Below are 19,048 nucleotides of genomic sequence, written 5' to 3'. Positions count from 1 at the left end.
CTGGTTCTATTTACGAACAAGAGAAAAGTCAAATCATTCACCCTGCCAACGCTTGATGGAGTCACCCTAGAGCTTTCCATATGCATGAATTCCATTGTCATGAATTCCATTGTTAAGAGTTGGGGACTAATTTCTCAGGTCACCCATTGGATCTTCACTCTCCTAGTACGTCCAACTCTTACTTATGGTTACCTGGTGTGGTGGAATGCTTTAAGTAATATTTTGCAATCCTTCTGATGTGTGGATAGCAAAAAGGTCAAAAAGGCCTGGCTCTACATACATGGAATCAATGAGAATGCAACTATTAGAATTTGCGGAGGGTTCCACTGTTCGCCACACACGACCATCGAGTAAGTAACTTGGTCTGAAAAACTATCGTGGGAAAGCTAGTTGGAATATTTTCAGAGGGTACACGAATCATCGCTTTAGAGAACTTTACAATCCTTCTGATGTTTGGATAGCAAAAAGGTCATAAAAAAGTATCATTATTGCTGCAGCCGCTTGCTATGTATCTGCTAGACGAATACCCAAAGTAGGACCAACAGCCACGGTGATCCCATACTAAGGGAGTTTACACTGGAAGTTAATAGGTTTGTCGATGAGCACAAGCGTAACAAGTTGCTAGATCATCTGAAGAGTTGTATTCGGAATAGATGAACTGTGGGACACCCTGAGAAGATGGAGGATATGATAGATATTCCGAAGAGTTGCGAAAATATAGGGGCCACCCTCTGCCTATATCGTATTCCACCGCACAAGACATCATTTAGATCGCTACGCATGCGGATTATTGTATGATCTTGGCGATCTTGGCATTGCGTGACTTTCCTAATGACATTTGTGAAAAGCTGAACTCCCATTTGACCTGTCTTAACCCAGATATGCCCAAGGCTTGATAGTGACCATGATCAATTTTTACAAATTTTGTCTATATTTTTCTCACAAAAATTAAATTTTTTTGTAATGGGCCCCTCCGAAATGGTGTCCAGATGTATTTCTAGCTATATCCTTGAGGTCAGAAATAAAAACGTTACTTTGACAAAGCTGACATGTCATGAAAACAAGAATTTTTTGTGTCCTATATATAGGACATTGGGCATATCTGTCTTAAAACTATTTTCACGCGAGGAATATGCAATATGCATCTGCTACTGCAGAGGTGACAATAGAGTTGAATGTCATGGTCGATGATAGCAGAATTTCGACCACAAACAAACCCAAAATTCTAGGGGTCACATTCGACAGCATGTTCATGTCATCCGCACATGCAACAGTTATCTGCGACAATCTGAGATATAGGAACTAGATCCTCAAGTCCCTAACCGACAGCAACTGGAGGTCAGGTGAAGAATACTTGTTGACCGAATATAAGTGAATGCGATGGAAAATTATTCAAACCTGTCAGAAGCGAATCTGCCCAGCATGTGACACAACTATCTTCAGTAGCTGTGTGGTTACAACCCATCAAAGCAGCCACATTCCTAGAACCGGAGTTAGATCCAGATCCAGATTAAGCAGAAGAATGAACATATCATATACTGTTACAAAAACAACAAACCAGATTGAGTGCACGCCGATGCATAATAGCGCAATAAAATTGGACTTGCTTTTTATCGCCAAGAGGTTTTACATGGCTGGAATACGCAGGAAATGTCGCCTACTTTACGCTGAAGGGTACTTTGTGATCAAAACCCTAATGTTGTCTGTCCTGGCAATCGGGGGAAAGAGGGGAGAATGACAGGAAAGAGGTAGAAGGATATATAACTGAGAGGTGGAAAAGCCACTTAAGGATCTTGCAGTATAGGGCACCGGCAGAGAAGGTGCTCGACTGCTTCAGTCGTTTCCACATCCTCACATAACCTGCAACACTCAATGTTGTCGTTCTCCCATTTAGTTCTTATAGATCTAATGAGGCCATGATCAGTAATGTCCCCTACAGTGATTCTAAATTACGTTGTGAGAAAAGGGTCGGCGCAGTTCTACATCCTGAGATTGTTGGCCATATTGACTTCGGTACCTTACAGCCAGGTAAGTCTTGTCAAATCCTTACGGTTTTCTCTGCATAGAGCTGACTAAGTTTGTTGAGAAAGGACCAACCAAAGGTCAGAGGATTTTGAGCCCAGTCTTGCCAGTTCATCAACTGTCTCTTTTTCCTCAACATTGCAGTGTAAAACTTGACGTCTATATTACAGGCTTTTAAGATAGAACCTACAACTTGAACAGTAGGTAGATTTTGAAGTGGCTGGCCCTGGTGCCTTTAAAGCAGCCGGAATATCCACTTAAATCCTGACAATACTATACACAAGGTCTGTCATAAGGCTTTCAGCACAGCAAACATTTATTTATGCCTGAAAAACACCGCAGTTGTCGCTCAGTTTGTACGAACAACTGATGTTCACTTCTTCACAGTACACTTATTCCATTTTCGACACATCAGTGAAGATGGATAGACTATGGGGAAGTGGTCTGCCCTGCTCCCACTTACTCGTTTCAGGCATTATATGTGTTATGTGAAAGTCCAGAATTTCACCTCCCCTGACACTCGTGGCTACCTATCCGATGTAGTTGACAAAGTTTCGTTGGGCTGTTGTTTCAGTTTCGCAAGATTTCTGTTCAGAGGCCCTCTTAGCCGGTGTTAAATTTGCTAACAAACAAGTTCTCTGATTTCAAAAAAAGACCAAACCTTCAATTAGCATCTTCCATGATTGAGGTGTTACCTTCCGAAAGTACTTGTTTGGTGTTTGTGTCGTGTAGGGACACCTCTCGGACTAGGCGGAAAATTTTACCATAGGTAAGAGTTTTCCAAAATGTCAAGGCCGGTATCTCGAAAAGTATGGACTTCCCCCGGAATGCAATATATCGTTATGATCTGGTTCCGAAGGACTACCTGCGGTAAAAATTACAACCCGACCAAAGAGGTGCCCCAAACGACATTTAAGCCGATGTGGTGTTCAATATGGCATTTTATATTTACTGGTATTTTATGGGGATAGTGCCAACAAGTTGTTCAATTACATCCTCCGATAATCAAGATTTGAACATTTTATTATAATTCACACAAATAAAGCGGTGACATCGGCGGCGGCATTTTACAAGTATACAAATCGCTTTTTGCCTATTGCAAATTAATAAAATAACACAAATTCTTTAGAGAGTAGCTTGTACATATTTCGTGGCAATGACACACCCTTGAGTATTTGTTGTCTGCCTGTCAATAAAAAAAAACAAAGCAATGACAAAGAAAATATGGATAGCTAAAGATAACTTCCAATAAGAAAGAGGATATTAGCAGACAATCTAGTCAACTTTTTTTCTTTTTGCAAAAAGGACCTTAACAAGTCCACACAGATAGGCACCCACGCACACACATTGGCACAAAATTATTGTAAAATAATTCTCCTTGACATTTCTTGACAGATCAAAGGTTTTCTCAAAAAAGAACTGGCGGCGGTACTTAACATTATTTTTGGCGTTTATTTGTTTCTGTAATTCTTCTTCGTTTGTTCTAGGTTTCAAAGACCCCAATAATAATATGGTGGCACTTGACCAGTTTACACATAAATCATTGTTGGATTTTGACTTTGCCTTTTTTACACTGCGGTTTAATATCTTTGCCTCTCTTACACATTTTCTAAGAAAATGGCAAAGTATAAAATAAAAAGAATCTTAATAGAGAATTTATAAGTTTGTGTTTTTCACATATAGAATTTATTGCACAAACACTTGTGAGAAGACACTGTGTTAGTTAACTTGTTAACTATTTTTTCTGTTTTATCATTTTTCGTTTAGCATTTTTTTGTTGTTCAATTTTCTATCTACTTCGTCATCGATGGATATGGGAATTTTTTACTTAACCAAGCACAATTATTTCATTTCTCACTGGTTTTCATTATTCTTCCATCACAACCCGCTTAAAAACAGCACAAACACATGCACACACTTGCGAGTTCACTCGATTGGAAGACATCTATTAACATTTTACGGAGAAAAATAACAAAACACACTCTCCTAACGTCGTACTCATACATTCTTTTCGTTTGCCTTGTATTTCGTTTTTTCTGCTGTTTTGTGCAAGAGAGAATGCCTGAATTATATACAAAAACAACAACAACTTAATATACATTTGTTGTTACTTATTTTCTGGCTATTTGTTGTTATTTTTTCGGCGTTCGGCTAGTAAATTACACTCTTCGCATTAAGAAGCAGACACTTAATATATTTACCACTGTGAAATATTTGTTGCACGCGTTGTGTTTATTTTTTCGCTTTGTTTGCCCGTTTTTATTTGGCTTTTTGTTTATTTGTTTTCTTGTTTCTTTCTTCTTTTTTTGTTGTTAAAAGAAAAACACAAAAATATCCAACAAAAAATAATAACGAATAAAATAATCGAATAATTCTTCTGGCGTTATTTTCTACATTTCACTTTTTCAATTAACAAACTGCATAAATTTATACAGAGCGCGGCGTTATTTTTGTATAGAGCGTTTCACAGCTTTATTCCCCAGAAAACTCGCGTATTCATTCGCGTATCAACAACGAACTGAGATGAGAATTAAAATTCAGCCGAAAGTACTTCGCCCTATGGATCTGTAGATCGAATTTTACAGGTGTAAACTACAGAGTTGTTTAGGTATAGTAGTCAAATGAGAAGGCAATTAGTGTACAACGTAACGTAAATAAAGTATCATTTTATAACGTTGATACCATGGTACAATAAAGTAGAGGTAGGCCAGGTATGAAAATCACTGAGAAATGCCACCCTGCAGCCATGGCTTAAAACGTCAAATGGCATGGTACAATAATAATGGTAGATGTACCTGCATAGCTATCCCGTATTACAAAAACATATGGAGCTTAGAGGTTTTATATGTTAAAAGTGCCATATAGTGTAAAAACTTTCTTTAGCTAGGCTCCAGAATATTCTTGTTGGAAAAGTGTTCCAAAAATAGCAAAAGTTCTTCCCAAACTTATGACAGTGAAAAAATGTCATTCACTATTTTCTACTTGACAAGTTTGGCTAATCTGACATCGTGATTACTGTCATCCGATTTGCAGATAAATGTCAGCAGAATTTTTACAAGAATTGTAATTTTTACATTCCCGTACTTTTGGAACAAATTTAAATTAATATCAATATTTGATAAATAGTTCATTCGTAAGTTTTGCTAAAAAAAATCAACAATTTTATTTTGCCACGCGAGTACACCTTTTTTGTCCTTGTTTTCAATTTTAAGATATATGGCCTGTTCCCATACTTTATAAAGTCGTAAAAGTTGTAAAAGTCGTAAACCATTTTTATATAAATTTTGTGTACGGGAACGCAAAATGTGTAAAAGTGGTAAAAATTGTAAAAACTTTTTAGTTCTGGAACAGAGCTAAAGTGTTACAGCAGAAGTTTTTTTTTGGAACAATTTAGCGATACATCTACCTTTATGATTCCATAATGTCAAAAACAGTACAAAATGTCAACCCTGCTTTGTCTGTGTTTAGACACGCAAATTTCTCGGGAAAGTAAATTGAGTTTTTTGGGAGACAGCGGAGAGGAAAGAGCTCCTCAATACTCTTTTCTACCCCCTATTGCCTTAAAACTCAATTTACTTTCCCGAGAAATTTGTGTGTCTAAACACGGACTTTTGACAGATTAGGCCATAAAAAGAAAAAAATTGTAATCAGCTGTTAGCTGTGGCCTACCTTTACTTTATTCTACCATGGTTGATACCATGGTACAATAATACAGGTAGCATTATCAGGCCAGCTGATGGTAACATAATGTGTCAAGTGTATTGAACTGATGTCAAATTTTGACACCTTATGTTACCAACAATTGCCGATGCGGCTACCTGTGTATCTGTACCATGGTTGATACGTTAATGAAATGTTTACACTCACGCTCTGAAATCACTCGATTGCATGAAATCTTAAAATAAACATAGCTGTTTAGAGTTAGTTTAGACTATCTATCTATCAATGTCATATGACACGAAATAAAAACATTCCATATTTAACCGCGGAGGCAATGTGGAGACATAGTTTTTTTTTTACATGTTTGCTGGTGTGGACGCTCAGAGTAAATGGCGTAAGGAAAACCTCCAACATTACACATATTAGCGAATATATAACGATAGAACATTTCATGTCATATGACATTTACATATAGTGTAAACTACCCCTTAGACTTGTAGACAATTTAGATATGACTTCATTAAACGCATCGTACATTTAACATGTTTTATAAAACATACTGCCAAAACACCTGTTTTGTAAATGCGTTTTAATCGGATTTAGCCTTACAATTGGTTTTATTTGTTAAATCCGGCGATAATCTACCAGATTTACCATACAAAATTATGCCTGATTTAGACTATGCTTGATTTAGCAAATCCAGTGGATTTAAGTTGTCATTTTCTTACAACATATCGTCGGTGTCATGCTTAAGTGTTCCATACGCCATTTTTGACATTTTGAGATAAAGGTACCTTACAAGGTTTTGAACCACGCTCTTTCAGATTTTTTGGTCGGATTTTCTATATCTCTTATAGTTTCTGAGATATTCAGATGCCAGTATGTTCCATATCCGCTTTGTGACCCAAAAAATCTTGTCGTTTTGTTCCATATGCATAAAGCCTGGCGTATGGAACAAAACAACTTTAAACTTTTTAGTTCCATATCCATGTCGTTTGGCGTATGGAACAAAAAGAGACAAAAACGAATTGTTCCGCACCAAAAATGATGGCGTGTGGAACAAAAAATTGCCCATTTTTGCCAAGTTACGGAAAAGTGTGGCGTATGGAACAAATTGTTTTAAAGGACTTGGTTTAAAAACTGAAATATAATAGCTTCTAAGTCCAAATATTTTTGAATATTGCATTGTTATATGACAACAAAAATTTATCAATCGTTTAAACAAAAAATCCCTAGTTTAAAGACAAAATTTTGATGTAAGTCCACAAAAATATACGCAAAAACGTCCATTCGACTTGAAGCTACCGACTACAAAAATGATATTATAAGAAAACCGCGTTTAAATGTTTTATGTTACCTTAGAAATGCAAAATATTAATCTGTTTTGTCCGATCGAAATTTTTATCACAAAAAAATAGTGATAAGTGGAGGAAATTCCTTAAATAAATGTTAAGGAAACCTATAATAATGGTCCTTATTGTATTTATATGTGAAAAATGAATGTTTCATTTAAACTCATGGTAGAATAATAAAAGGTAGTCGCATCTGTCAAAATTAGGTAAATACAACCCTGTATCTCTGTACGGGAGCGTGTCAAATACAGAACAACAATAATACGTCATGACGTTTGATAATAAAAACAAAATAAGTTTGTTATTAATTTGTGTTTGTGAAAAAATACAAATATTCGAATATTCTTGCTGTGGAGCAGTGATCAACTACAATAAGAGCAGCTTCAACCGACCCAACAACACGGACCGTATTTATACGGCAAAACACTATTTCCTACCAAACCAGGTTGGATCACAGATAAATTTAATTTTTGATTTGGAACTCAAAACTTCGATATTTTTGCATGCAGAGCAATATATTTGGTGTTGGTATGACTCTTGATTTCGCAGCTGTAAGGAGTCTAAGCCTCACCGGCCCAAAGTTCCCCAAATGCACAGAATGTTTTGGTAGGTCTGAGGCAAACAATTCTTTGATCACGGACTCCATGAATGTAACTACTGCAACAACCATTTCAACAAAGAAACAACAAGAGTTATAACAACGGGCAACTTCAACAGGATATCTATTGCAACAACTAAACGTGTTCCTATTCAACACTTTTAAGATCTTTATAACATTTTACATTGATTACTGCTGTGATATGGACCAAAAACCAAGTTGATGCGTTTTGGAAAAAGGGATGTATTTGTCATTACAACTTTGTTAAAGATCTGATTTTTCCAGTTTTTTATTTATTTTCATTAATAAAAACTTCACAATGCACAAAATTCATATGTATTTTGATTCACTTTTGTAATCTATTATGGATCTAGTTCCTTTGTCTGAGATGCTTCTTTCTGACATTCGTATCTTAAATTTCTCATCGAAGTCCTTGTTCACAGTTACGGAACAACAGCAAAACTTAGCACTTGGTCCTCTTTGTTCGTTCTCCGAAGTTCTTGTGAGAATTGAAACGGGTCAAGGGGATTTGATGTTCACAACAAAGTTCCATAACAAAGTTCTTGTGGTTCCGTTCGTCAAATGGCTCTGCTAATACAAACAAAGATGCTTAACATTTACCCGAATAATTCCAAAATTCATATTTACCATGCCCAACAGCAATGAGAAATTTCTTCCATAATTCTTTGAAAGCTTCATTAATCTTCACACCGCCACCAACCGCGGGAACAGACCACAACATCAATGTCAGCCGTTTTTGTATACATATGTATTTGACGATTGGAAAAAGGAATAAATAATTTTTCGTTTATTTTAAAAGAAATTCAAATGAAATTTAACTGACATATACGTATATGTGTATACATGTAAACACATATACAAATACATTCTATCAAAATCGATTTGGCAATGAACGTACTTCAAATTCAAAATTTGAAAAAAATTTAAATCAGTTGTTAGCATGAAACTACCTTTATTCTTGTACCATGATTTAAACTCCTGATTTTTAAACTTCACAGTAGCACTTCATATAAGGGATGTGGAACACGATTGATAAAAAGTGTTTTGGTTGAAATGTGACAAAACGTGTTCCATGTGACACAAACTGCCAAAAACATGAAAAAAGATTCCATGGAACAATTCAGCAACTTTTTGCAATTATAAAAATTTGCCATAACTTCTAGACTATCACAGATATCTGACTAAAATAAACTACTGATATATTCTATGAGTTTAGTTAAGTAGAACTGAGCTCTTAAAGTATTGGATTATTGCACCATTTTTATCCTGTATGGCCTTAAACATTAACTTGAGTTTTTCTCGAATCAGGCAAATGGCGTATGGAACACTTAAGCATGACACCGCCGATATGTCAAATAAAACCAGATAATTGCTAAATCCAGCGTAGTCTAAATGGACTTTTACATCTTGTTATTGACTGGATTTGTTTTTAGTCCGGCACAAATCGTCCTATACAACACTCTTTTGTAGACAAACAAATTTCTACACATTCCAAAAATTATCAATAGTGACAGCACTTCTTAAGCTGGGTACCCATTGTCAGTTTTGAATGACAGCTTTAGCTTTGTTCCTTTTTTTTTCAAAATAGTCTGGCTTAATCCCATTGTTGTTGTTTTAATATTGTTACGAATGTAACTGATAGGTTTATGTTAGTTTAGTTTTATTTCCGTTAATTTAAAAATTTGAATTATAACGTAAAGTTTGTATTACGCAGTTACTTTATTTAAGCAACAACAACTACCATGTAGAACTCTCTTCATCATTCTAGTCGTTACATTACCTTTTGTTAATGTTTTTTTGTTTGTTTTGCCATAATAATGTAATTATCGTTAGTTCCTACTTCTTGTATTTCGTGTAGTTGTTTGTTGTTGTAATTACGTCATTACTGTGCTTGTCTACTTGTATGTATGTGAGTATGGTTGTTCGCTTAGTGCGAATGTGCGTCTGTGTGTTCGCTGCACAGATTCGAGAGGTTGCCATATGTTCTAGATATTTCTAGACCAAGGAGATTTTGGGTATAAATAGAGTTACGAATGGCAACATTGAGTTGAGTTGTGAATTTTATACCGAAGTGTAAACATCGACTGGTAAAGAAGTAAAGTAAAGCTGTGTACTTAGCTATAACAGTCAGCTCCGAATAAGTGTAATAAAGTAAATAAAGCATTGTAGAAACGAACCCTGTTTTATTTGGTACAAATCGTATCGGGGAATAAAACAACGTCTACACGGAGATTAGTTAAATCTAATTCCGTAACAATTGGTGTCAGAAGTGGGATTACGATCATCCTACAATGAAGTTTAAGGATCTACGAGTGGAAGACTTGAAGAAGGAGCTAAGTAAGTTGGAGTTGTGTTCTACTGGCAACAAGGCCGAACTACAAAAACGCTTGTTGGAAGAGTTCGAGCGCCGTGGAATGAACATCGATGAATATGAGTTCGACGGTAAGGAGGAAGTCGAGTTATCGGCAAAGGGCGAATCCAGCGTTGAGGAAGTTTCGTCGGTAGCTGCCAGGGGTGACGATTTGAAATCAATGCTGGCTATGATGATGCTGGAAATGAAATCTGACAACAGTAAAATGATGGAGAAATTAGATGCTAAAATGGAAGAAAATTCCAGAGAGAGTGAAGAATATTCCAGAAAATTAGAGGAAAGATTTGAAAAGTTAGAAGAGAACTCTAGAAAAATCGCTAAGGGCATGGAAGAGAAACTAGAGGTAAATTCTAGAACAATTAACGAGAAACTCGAGAACATCACGATGGTGATTAAAAAGAGAGTAGAAAACGTGGAGGTACAAATTAAAGAGTTGGATAAAAAGATTTTGTCTGTTGACGAGAAATTTCTGGCTCAAGATGAGAAGATTCTGGGCATAGAGAGGAAAATGTCGGAACTGGAAATCAAAGGTGGCCCAGTGAGAGCTATTCATAACACGTTAAAAATCAAGCCTCCTGTGTTCGACGGCTCAACCTCTTTCAATGTGTTCAAATTACAGTTCGAGACCGTGGCTGCTAGAGATTCTTGGAACGACAACGACAAGGCTGTATCACTACTAATGGCATTGCAGGGCGGTGCTGCTGAGGTAATACAGACTATTCCCGCCGCTTCTAGAAACAACTATGGAGATATAATGGCTGCTCTTGAACGTAAGTACGGTAGTGAACACAAGCAAGAGATCTACCGAATGGAACTGAGGGGAAGAGTCCAGAAGCCAAATGAGACCTTACAAGACTTTGCGGCTGATATAGAGCGGTTGGCGCAGTTGGCATATCCAGGACAGACACATCCATTGGTGGACCGCATAAAGATTGAGACATTTGCAAGTGGTATTCGTGATCCAGAGATAAAATTTGCGACGTATGCGGCACCGATAGGAACATTTGCAGAAACCGTGTCATTTGCCCTGGCCCAAGAAACCGCGAGGATGCTGGTGAAACCTAAAGCTTACAACGTGAGGAGGCTGGACGTTGAGGACAACAATTCCCAGACCGTTGTCGACCCGCTGAAGGATGCACTAATGCGTGTGAAACGAGGGGCTGCTAGAACGAAAAAGACTTGTTATAACTGTCGGAAAACTGGACACTTGGCCCGAGAATGCAGATTGAGACAAGCAAGGCCCAGATCCACCTCACCGCCTTCAAAAAGCAACGACCAACCGGTGGCCAAGAATCTGCAAAGAGAGATATCAGGTGAATCAAATAAAATGAATTCCGTCGATCACGAGGCGCCGCTGGCAGAGAATGAAAACGATGGTCCCACAATTTCTATAGCCATAGTCCAGCAGAAGAACCACAACTTAACGGTGAAAGGCTTCGTCAATGGTGTATTGCGTACCTTGACATTGGACACCGGTGCACAGAGGGGAAACATATGCCTAAAGTTGCTCAAAACTCAAAATATGAAAATCGTTTTTTTATGAAAAAATGTTGATAAACGGCAACCTGACTCTTTTCTACATTTGCTATAACCATCCTCGACTTTGTAAGATTAAGCAATCCAATGCAGCAGTCGATTGAACTCAGCTATACTGAAAACAAAAAGTAAATTTTCGAAAACTAAGAAATTAGGTGAACATTAAAATGACATTATTTTCGCGAAAATTTATATTTTTCAAGATTTATTGTTTTTGTATAGTCTCCGAACATGATTAGCATTTAAAATTTTCATATTGATTTTACATCTTTGCTCTTTAATAATGGTGATACATATCCTCTTTATGAAAATTTTTTATGATAAGTTTTAAGATTACTACAATTTCAATAGAGAAAAAGTCTATTTCCCCGTCGTTTCCCGACCATAGTTTCTTCTAATGTTTTATGCGCTTGAGTCTCAAATATCAGATCCAATCATAAAAAATTGCGCATATTTGCGCCATTCCGAAAAAATCTAATTTTTCTCAACTAAAATATGAAATATTTTTATATGGAATTGCAAGGTTTACCCACACTAAATTTTGTTTCGTCTTATAACCGGGACTCTTATTTATCACACTAAACCAACACCTATCAAATATGTTTGCATTATTCAGAAACATCCACTGCTTTTCTCATGTGAATTGAGAAAAAAATAATTTAAGTAAGTTTCAAGAAATAAAATTTGGAATGAAATATATGTATATGGGACTATATATACATCTGTACCGATTTGTTTGAAAATTGGCTAAATGTTTTTTTAGGCTAGTTCAGGTTGCATGTGTTAAATTTCAGTGATTTTGGTGCATTTTTATCTCATATCATGTGCGAATATACATGGAAGCTGCATCCAAATCTGGACCGATTTTCATTATTTTCTATAGGATTAATCCTTGTACAGAAGATATGCTTTGTGCAAAATTTTATATCAATCGGACTATAAATGAGCTTTATAGGGCTTTTGATCAACTTTTAACACAAATTTCCCCTCTGTGCGGTGCAACAAAGTCCATTATTAGACCGGATTTGGTAAAAGGGAAGGTATTGCCGTTAAATGGAGTCAAATTGCGGACGGCCACAGGCGAGACTACAACGGTGCATGGAAAGGCCTACCAAAGGCTGAGCATGGGTAGAAAATCTGTAAATTTCGATTTTGTAGTGGCCGATATTATGGACGAAGTTATACTTGGTGTAGACTTCATGATTGCCTTCGATATAAACCTGGACATAAAGCACCGTGTGATGACTTGGTCCAATGTGGAAATACCGATTAATGTGGGCTACAAAGAGAAGAAAAGCATGTGTCGCCCTAGCGCAGAATCTGACGAAATCGCTGTAGATGTCCGTACGCTGAAGGTGGAAGCCGCCGAAAAATGGCCAGTACGAAAGCGGAAAAATCTCGCAACGAGGAGGAAAAAGCGAAGATGTACGTCGAGAAAACGTCCATCGAAAAGCGGCCGTACAACAAGGAAGGACAAGTCCGATGAAGACCAGGTGGCACTTAGGAAGGTGACCACAAAGAAAGAAGGTATAACGTCAAGATTCCTGGAGAGAAAGCAACGTCGTCCAGAAGAGCAGAAGTCCAGAGCTGACGCAGTAGAGGGTACATCTAAATCGGTTGCCACCACTACGGAACGAGAACTGCGTCTAGGCAAGAGGAACAGGCTTAAGCGGGAGGCAGTGTTACCAATGCCCATACCACAGAGAGGGAACTGTGCCTATTCGGGACGAACAGGCTTAAGCGGGAGGCAATGTTACGAATGTAACTGATAGGTTTATGTTAGTTTAGTTTTATTTCCGTTAATTTAAAAATTTGAATTATAACGTAAAGTTTGTATTACGCAGTTACTTTATTTAAGCAACAACAACTACCATGTAGAACTCTCTTCATCATTCTAGTCGTTACATTACCTTTTGTTAATGTTCTTTTGTTTGTTTTGCCATAATAATGTAATTATCGTTAGTTCCTACTTCTTGTATTTCGTGTAGTTGTTTGTTGTTGTAATTACGTCATTACTGTGCTTGTCTACTTGTATGTATGTGAGTATGGTTGTACGCTTAGTGCGAATGTGCGTCTGTGTGTTCGCTGCACAGATTCGAGAGGTTGCCATATGTTCTAGATATTTCTAGACCAAGGAGATTTTGGGTATAAATAGAGTTACGAATGGCAACATTGAGTTGAGTTGTGAATTTTATACCGAAGTGTAAACATCGACTGGTAAAGAAGTAAAGTAAAGCTGTGTACTTAGCTATAACAGTCAGCTCCGAATAAGTGTAATAAAGTAAATAAAGCATTGTAGAAACGTAATCTAAAACGAACCCTGTTTTATTTGGTACAAATCGTATCGGGGAATAAAACAACGTCTACACGGAGATTAGTTAAATCTAATTCCGTAACAATATTTTCGATCCACGCCACTGGATCTCTTCAGTTTGTTTCTTTACTTTTTTAATGGTAAGAGTGGTAAAAGAGAAAAGTGTCAATATTGCTCAAAATTGCTCTCTCATGAACATTTTTACCAGAAAAGTAAAGGAACGGAAAATGGTAGATCTGGCAGCAATGTCAAAAAGAAGCATAAAAAATCAATTTTCGTCTTTTATTTCACAGTTTTTTATTTAGTTTTGTCAGCGTTCGACTCTTTCTTCTGTTTTTCGTCCATTTTCTTCTTCATTGTGAAATAATCGTCACACAAAAGTCGAAATATCAGTTCTGCCATTTTTTAGCTGCAGAAATTTTGCTGGTAGCCTGTGGTAGTAGAGAAAGCCATTTTCGCTCTCTCTCTCCCTTCTCTCACTCTCTTAAAAATTGCTTCCAGTTTTGCCACTTTTCGGGGTTAAGGAACGCTTTGCAGGTTAAAAATGGTAATTATAACCTCAGGTAAGTAAAGGAACACAGCTTTTGTTGTTGCTTGCATGGTACAATAATACAGGTAGCATTATCAAGCCAGCTGATGGTAACATAATGTGTCAATTGCATTGAATTGTTGTCAAATTTTGACATCTTATGTTACCAACAATTGCCGATGCGGCTACCTGTGTATTTGTACCATGCTAGCATGGTACAATAATACAGGTAGCATTATCATGCCAGCTGATGGTAACATAATGTGTCAACTGCATTGAATTGATGTCAAATTTTGACACCTTATGTTACCAACAATTGCCGATGCTGCTACCTGTATATTTGTACCATGCTTGCTAGTGTGACCGTTCATGTTTGTCATGCATCATACAACCTCAAAATATTAGTTCTGTTCCACAACTAAAAAGTTCTTACAAATTTCACTACTTTTACCCATTTTGCCTTCCCGTACACAAAATCGTTTACGACTTTTACCACTTTATAAAGTACGGGAACAGGTCAATTTTGTGGTTGCTGGACGGTTGGACAGTAATCGATAATTGCGAAATATTGACATTCAAAACTGACAATGTGTACTGTCATACGTTAAATTTTTACGAGTCATACGTTAAATTTTGAGAATTGAATTGATATCACAAACCCAGCAAAAAAGTTTGGAAGTGGTGCAATGTAGACCCAGCAAAAAATTTGCATCCGTGGATGCAGTTGAGTCACTACAAGTGTACGGTACATTTGCCGTTGGAGTACATCTTTTCCTATGAATTCACTTATGCATTTTACAAGAGAGCGCGCAGCTAGGATGCACTCCATTTTGCTTCCACAGCACACAGCTAGGATGCACTCCATTTTCGATCCAAATCACAGCTTTCATCACCCTAAAAAATCAATCTAAAGATGCAGTAAAAATGCAAGCTTTTGCAAATATCCCATAATAAATAAAATGCAATCACATTTGAGCTTACTACCTCCGTACTCAATTTCATCCAAGCGCATCTTATTTTGCTTCATCATCCAAAAGTTTTTTTATGTTGCATTCCCATCAATAGTTCTGCTTTCGACATGGACTCCAACTCCGCTCCATTAAAAATTTATGTCTCGTGAATTACCGCAAAATTGTTCGCAACTTAAGTTTTTATTTCTTTATTTTATAACAAATTCTCCGAAATGTATACACTCTTGTTTGTCTTTTGAGGAAATTTGTAGGGATCAACCAACTGGTTTTTTTCTGTAGGGATCTCTACAGCAACTGCTTATAAAATGTATCGAACGGAGTGCATTTTTCATAACTCTGTTGGACTACATCGAAAGATGTTGTGAAATCATAACTCCAATTGCACAACTGCCAAAATTTTCTGCTGGGCACGCAAACAAACATCAGCTGGCAGTTTATATCCTCGAAAAGCTAAGTGCAACCAGCAAAGATTAACCCACTGGATCTATTAAACCCAGTGAGTTAACCTTCAATAGTGTAACCGGGGTATAAGTGTAATAAAGTAATAAAGTAATGTCATGTTCACACGAGCGTTTCAATTACGTTGTTTGCCTGTCGAACGACGTACACGAATTAACCCGTTTCCACGACACCATTCGTAATTAACAAAAACATAAACAAAATTTCCTTCATTTTTGTTTCCTTGTTTTCACGGAAATTTGAACCGAAACCACATAAAATATACATTAAATGAATAGGAAAAGCAATAGACTTTCCTTCAAATGTATCTTCTATATTTAACTACACACATTTCATTCATTTTTTCCATAAATTCTGAATAATTTTGCATTTTCAATATATTTTTTATATGTTTCTATTTTTAAAATTAAAGAGAGAGACATGTCAAAACAATGTTTATGTATACAGACTTTCAGTTATTTGTTTCCTTTTTGTTTCTGATTTTTTACGCGATTTGGAACTAATGGACAAGAAATGTGTGTGGAAATAAGAAGGAAATACAACCATCGTCCTTCTGCATCAATATAACATGTGTAGTTCATTAATTTCCATTCATCTTTTTCCTTTTTTCTAAAAATTTTTGTGTTTTCAACAAATTTTTTAATTTTGAATTTAGACATGTCATAATTATTTTTTTCGATAAATTCTCTCATTTGTTAGGGATGGGACATACTTTTTCGTCGTTCAGAGAGTATTTCTAATCGAACAACGTAGAAAAATCGTCGTTCGTTCATAGAATTTTGTGTGGGGAAATAAGTAATTTATTCGTAGTTATGGGTTGAACAACGAATAGAGAACGAACGACGTACCGTGGAAACGGGCTATAAATAAAGCATTGTAGAAATGTAATCTGAAACGAACCCTGTTTCATGGTATAAGTAAAGAGGTAGATTTAAATGAAAACAATCTATAGAACCCTTGTTTTTCCTGAATTCCTAAAACGTCAAATTTAGTAAACACAAATGCAACAAGTGCGTTTGTTTACAATACCCTTGTTGACAATTTTATAAAAACCGCGAAAAATTAATGAAGTGTCAAAGTTTTTCCACATAATCGAGTTGTCGATATGATAAAATGTTTGTTTCAATGCAAAGCTGACGAATTTCTTTCATACAAATGTTCTAAAAACAGTTTTAAAAATCATTGAATTCGATTGGTTTTAAAATTGTTTGGCATATTATTCAAACAGCACAGACACATACACAGATTGTGTATATTGTTTTGACGTTTTAGGAACAGTCGAAAGAAAAAATTTAAATTTACAGAAAGCTTTAGCTAACCTTTCTTATAGCCCGTTTCCACGGTACGTCGTTCGTTCTCTATTCGTTGTTCGACCCATAACTACGAATAAATTACTTATTTCCCCACACAAAATTCTATGAACGAACGACGATTTTTCTACGTTGTTCAAGTAGAAATACTCTCCGAACAACGATAAAATATGTCCCATCCCTAACAAATGAGAGAATTTATCGAAAAAATAATTATGACATGTCTAAATTCAAAATTGAAAAATTTGTTGAAAACACAACAAATTTTAGAAAAAGGGAAAAATATGAATGAAAATTAATGAACTAAACATTTTATATAAATGCAGAAGGAAGATGGTTGTGTTTTCTTTTTAATTCCACACATATTTCTTGTCCATTAGTTGAAAATCGCGTAAAAAATCAGAAACAAATAACTGAAAGTCTGTATACACAAACATTGTTTTGACATGCCTCTCTCTCTTTAATTTTGAAAATAGAAACATATAAAAATATATTGAAAATACAATATTATTCAGAATTTATGGAAAAAATTAATGAAATGTGTGTAGTTAAATATAGAAGATACATTTGAAGGAAAGTCTATTGCTTTTCCTATTCATTTAATGTATATTTTATGTGTTTTCGGTTCAAATTTTCGTGAAAACAAGGAAACAAAAATGAAGGAAATTTGGTTTATGTTTCTGTTAATTACGAATGGTGTCGTGGAAACGGGTTAATTCGTGTACGTCGTTCGACAGGCGAACAACGTAATTGAAACGCTCGTGTGAACATGACATTATTAAACCATGCCCTGTTTTATTTGGTACCATGGTACAATAATACAGGTAGCATTATCAAGCTAGCTGATGGTAACATAATGTGTCAATTGCATTGAATTGATGTCAAATTTTGACATCTTATGTTACCAACAATTGCCGATGCGGCTACCTGTGTATTTGTACCATGTTTGGTACAAATCGTATCGGAAATTAATAGCCCGTTTAGACTAGTCATTTTAAATCGACTCGATTTCTAAATCCAACTTTCAAATCCTAGTTGTTTAGACTAGTCTAAAATGATATAAGATGCCAGTCAGCTGATCTTTGTTTACGTATACATACGCGAATGTGCAAAAAGAATTGCTTGCAAATCAAAAATGGAATAGAATACTGCAAAAAATAATCTGACAAATTGCTATTAAATATGTTGTTTACAATTTATATTAAATTAAAGCTACATCCGCTTTATTTTTATTTCATATTTTTTCTATTTTTCCGCTTCTGTTTGTTTTTGTGTGTTTGTGTTTACAGTTATTTGAAAAATGAAAATAATAGGGTTATGACTTTTTTACAACCTCACATTCCTGTGTCATATTTTGATGAGCTTTTGCATAAGATTAGATAAAATCTTAATTACAAGGTGATTCGATAGAAAAAGCTCATGCACAAAAAGCTTTTAAATTTTTATAGATGAGTTTTTTGGAAAAGTCGTCTGGTAACACAAAAAACCAGCAAAAAGAGCGATTCGAGAGAGACATTTTGACAGTTTTTTCACTAAGAGTCTGCAAATTCTTGCTGGACAAATTTCTTCTAGCAAGCACATGACACAATAAGAAGGTACAGCGCCAAAAACAGCTGATTTTCAGAGTAGTTGTCAAAATGCATTATTGCGAATAAAATCTCATACAAAATGTAAACAAACATTGCATTATTGTGATCAAATTTGACGTTTGGTATGATTTGATGTAACACCTTCTTATTCCACCATGAGCAAGCACTAGCAATGCTTCTTCTTCCTGAAAACAGTCAATCATCTGTTTTTAGTTTTTTGTTGATTTATGTTTGTGAACATTAAGAACAATTTTATTGTGGAAATAACATAGTCTAATTGTGTTGTTTTTTGGAGAACAAATTTGTAAAGTGGAAA

At 35.9% G+C, this 19,048-nt stretch overlaps 1 protein-coding gene across 25 annotated transcripts in view; it reads right to left on the bottom strand.

The window, feature by feature from the left end:
• The window catches only part of LOC141388847 (protein lap4-like), a 667,534-nt gene extending 662,951 nt beyond the window's left edge, over nt 1-4,583 (bottom strand). For all 25 annotated transcript variants that reach the window (XM_073959312.1, XM_073959313.1, XM_073959314.1 and 22 more), the window contains exon 1: nt 4,224-4,583. The gene's annotated coding sequence lies outside the window, so the exon portion shown is untranslated. The remainder of the gene's footprint in view (nt 1-4,223) is intronic.
• Between the last annotated feature and the right edge of the window lie 14,465 nt (nt 4,584-19,048).

This window comes from Musca autumnalis, unplaced genomic scaffold (assembly GCF_047663935.1).
Source record: "Musca autumnalis isolate F117 unplaced genomic scaffold, ASM4766393v1 scaffold_1, whole genome shotgun sequence".
Classification (NCBI taxonomy): Eukaryota; Metazoa; Arthropoda; class Insecta; order Diptera; family Muscidae; genus Musca; species Musca autumnalis.
The sequence above is the reverse complement of the archived record's forward strand: the minus strand, read 5'-3'. Positions and strand labels throughout refer to the sequence as shown.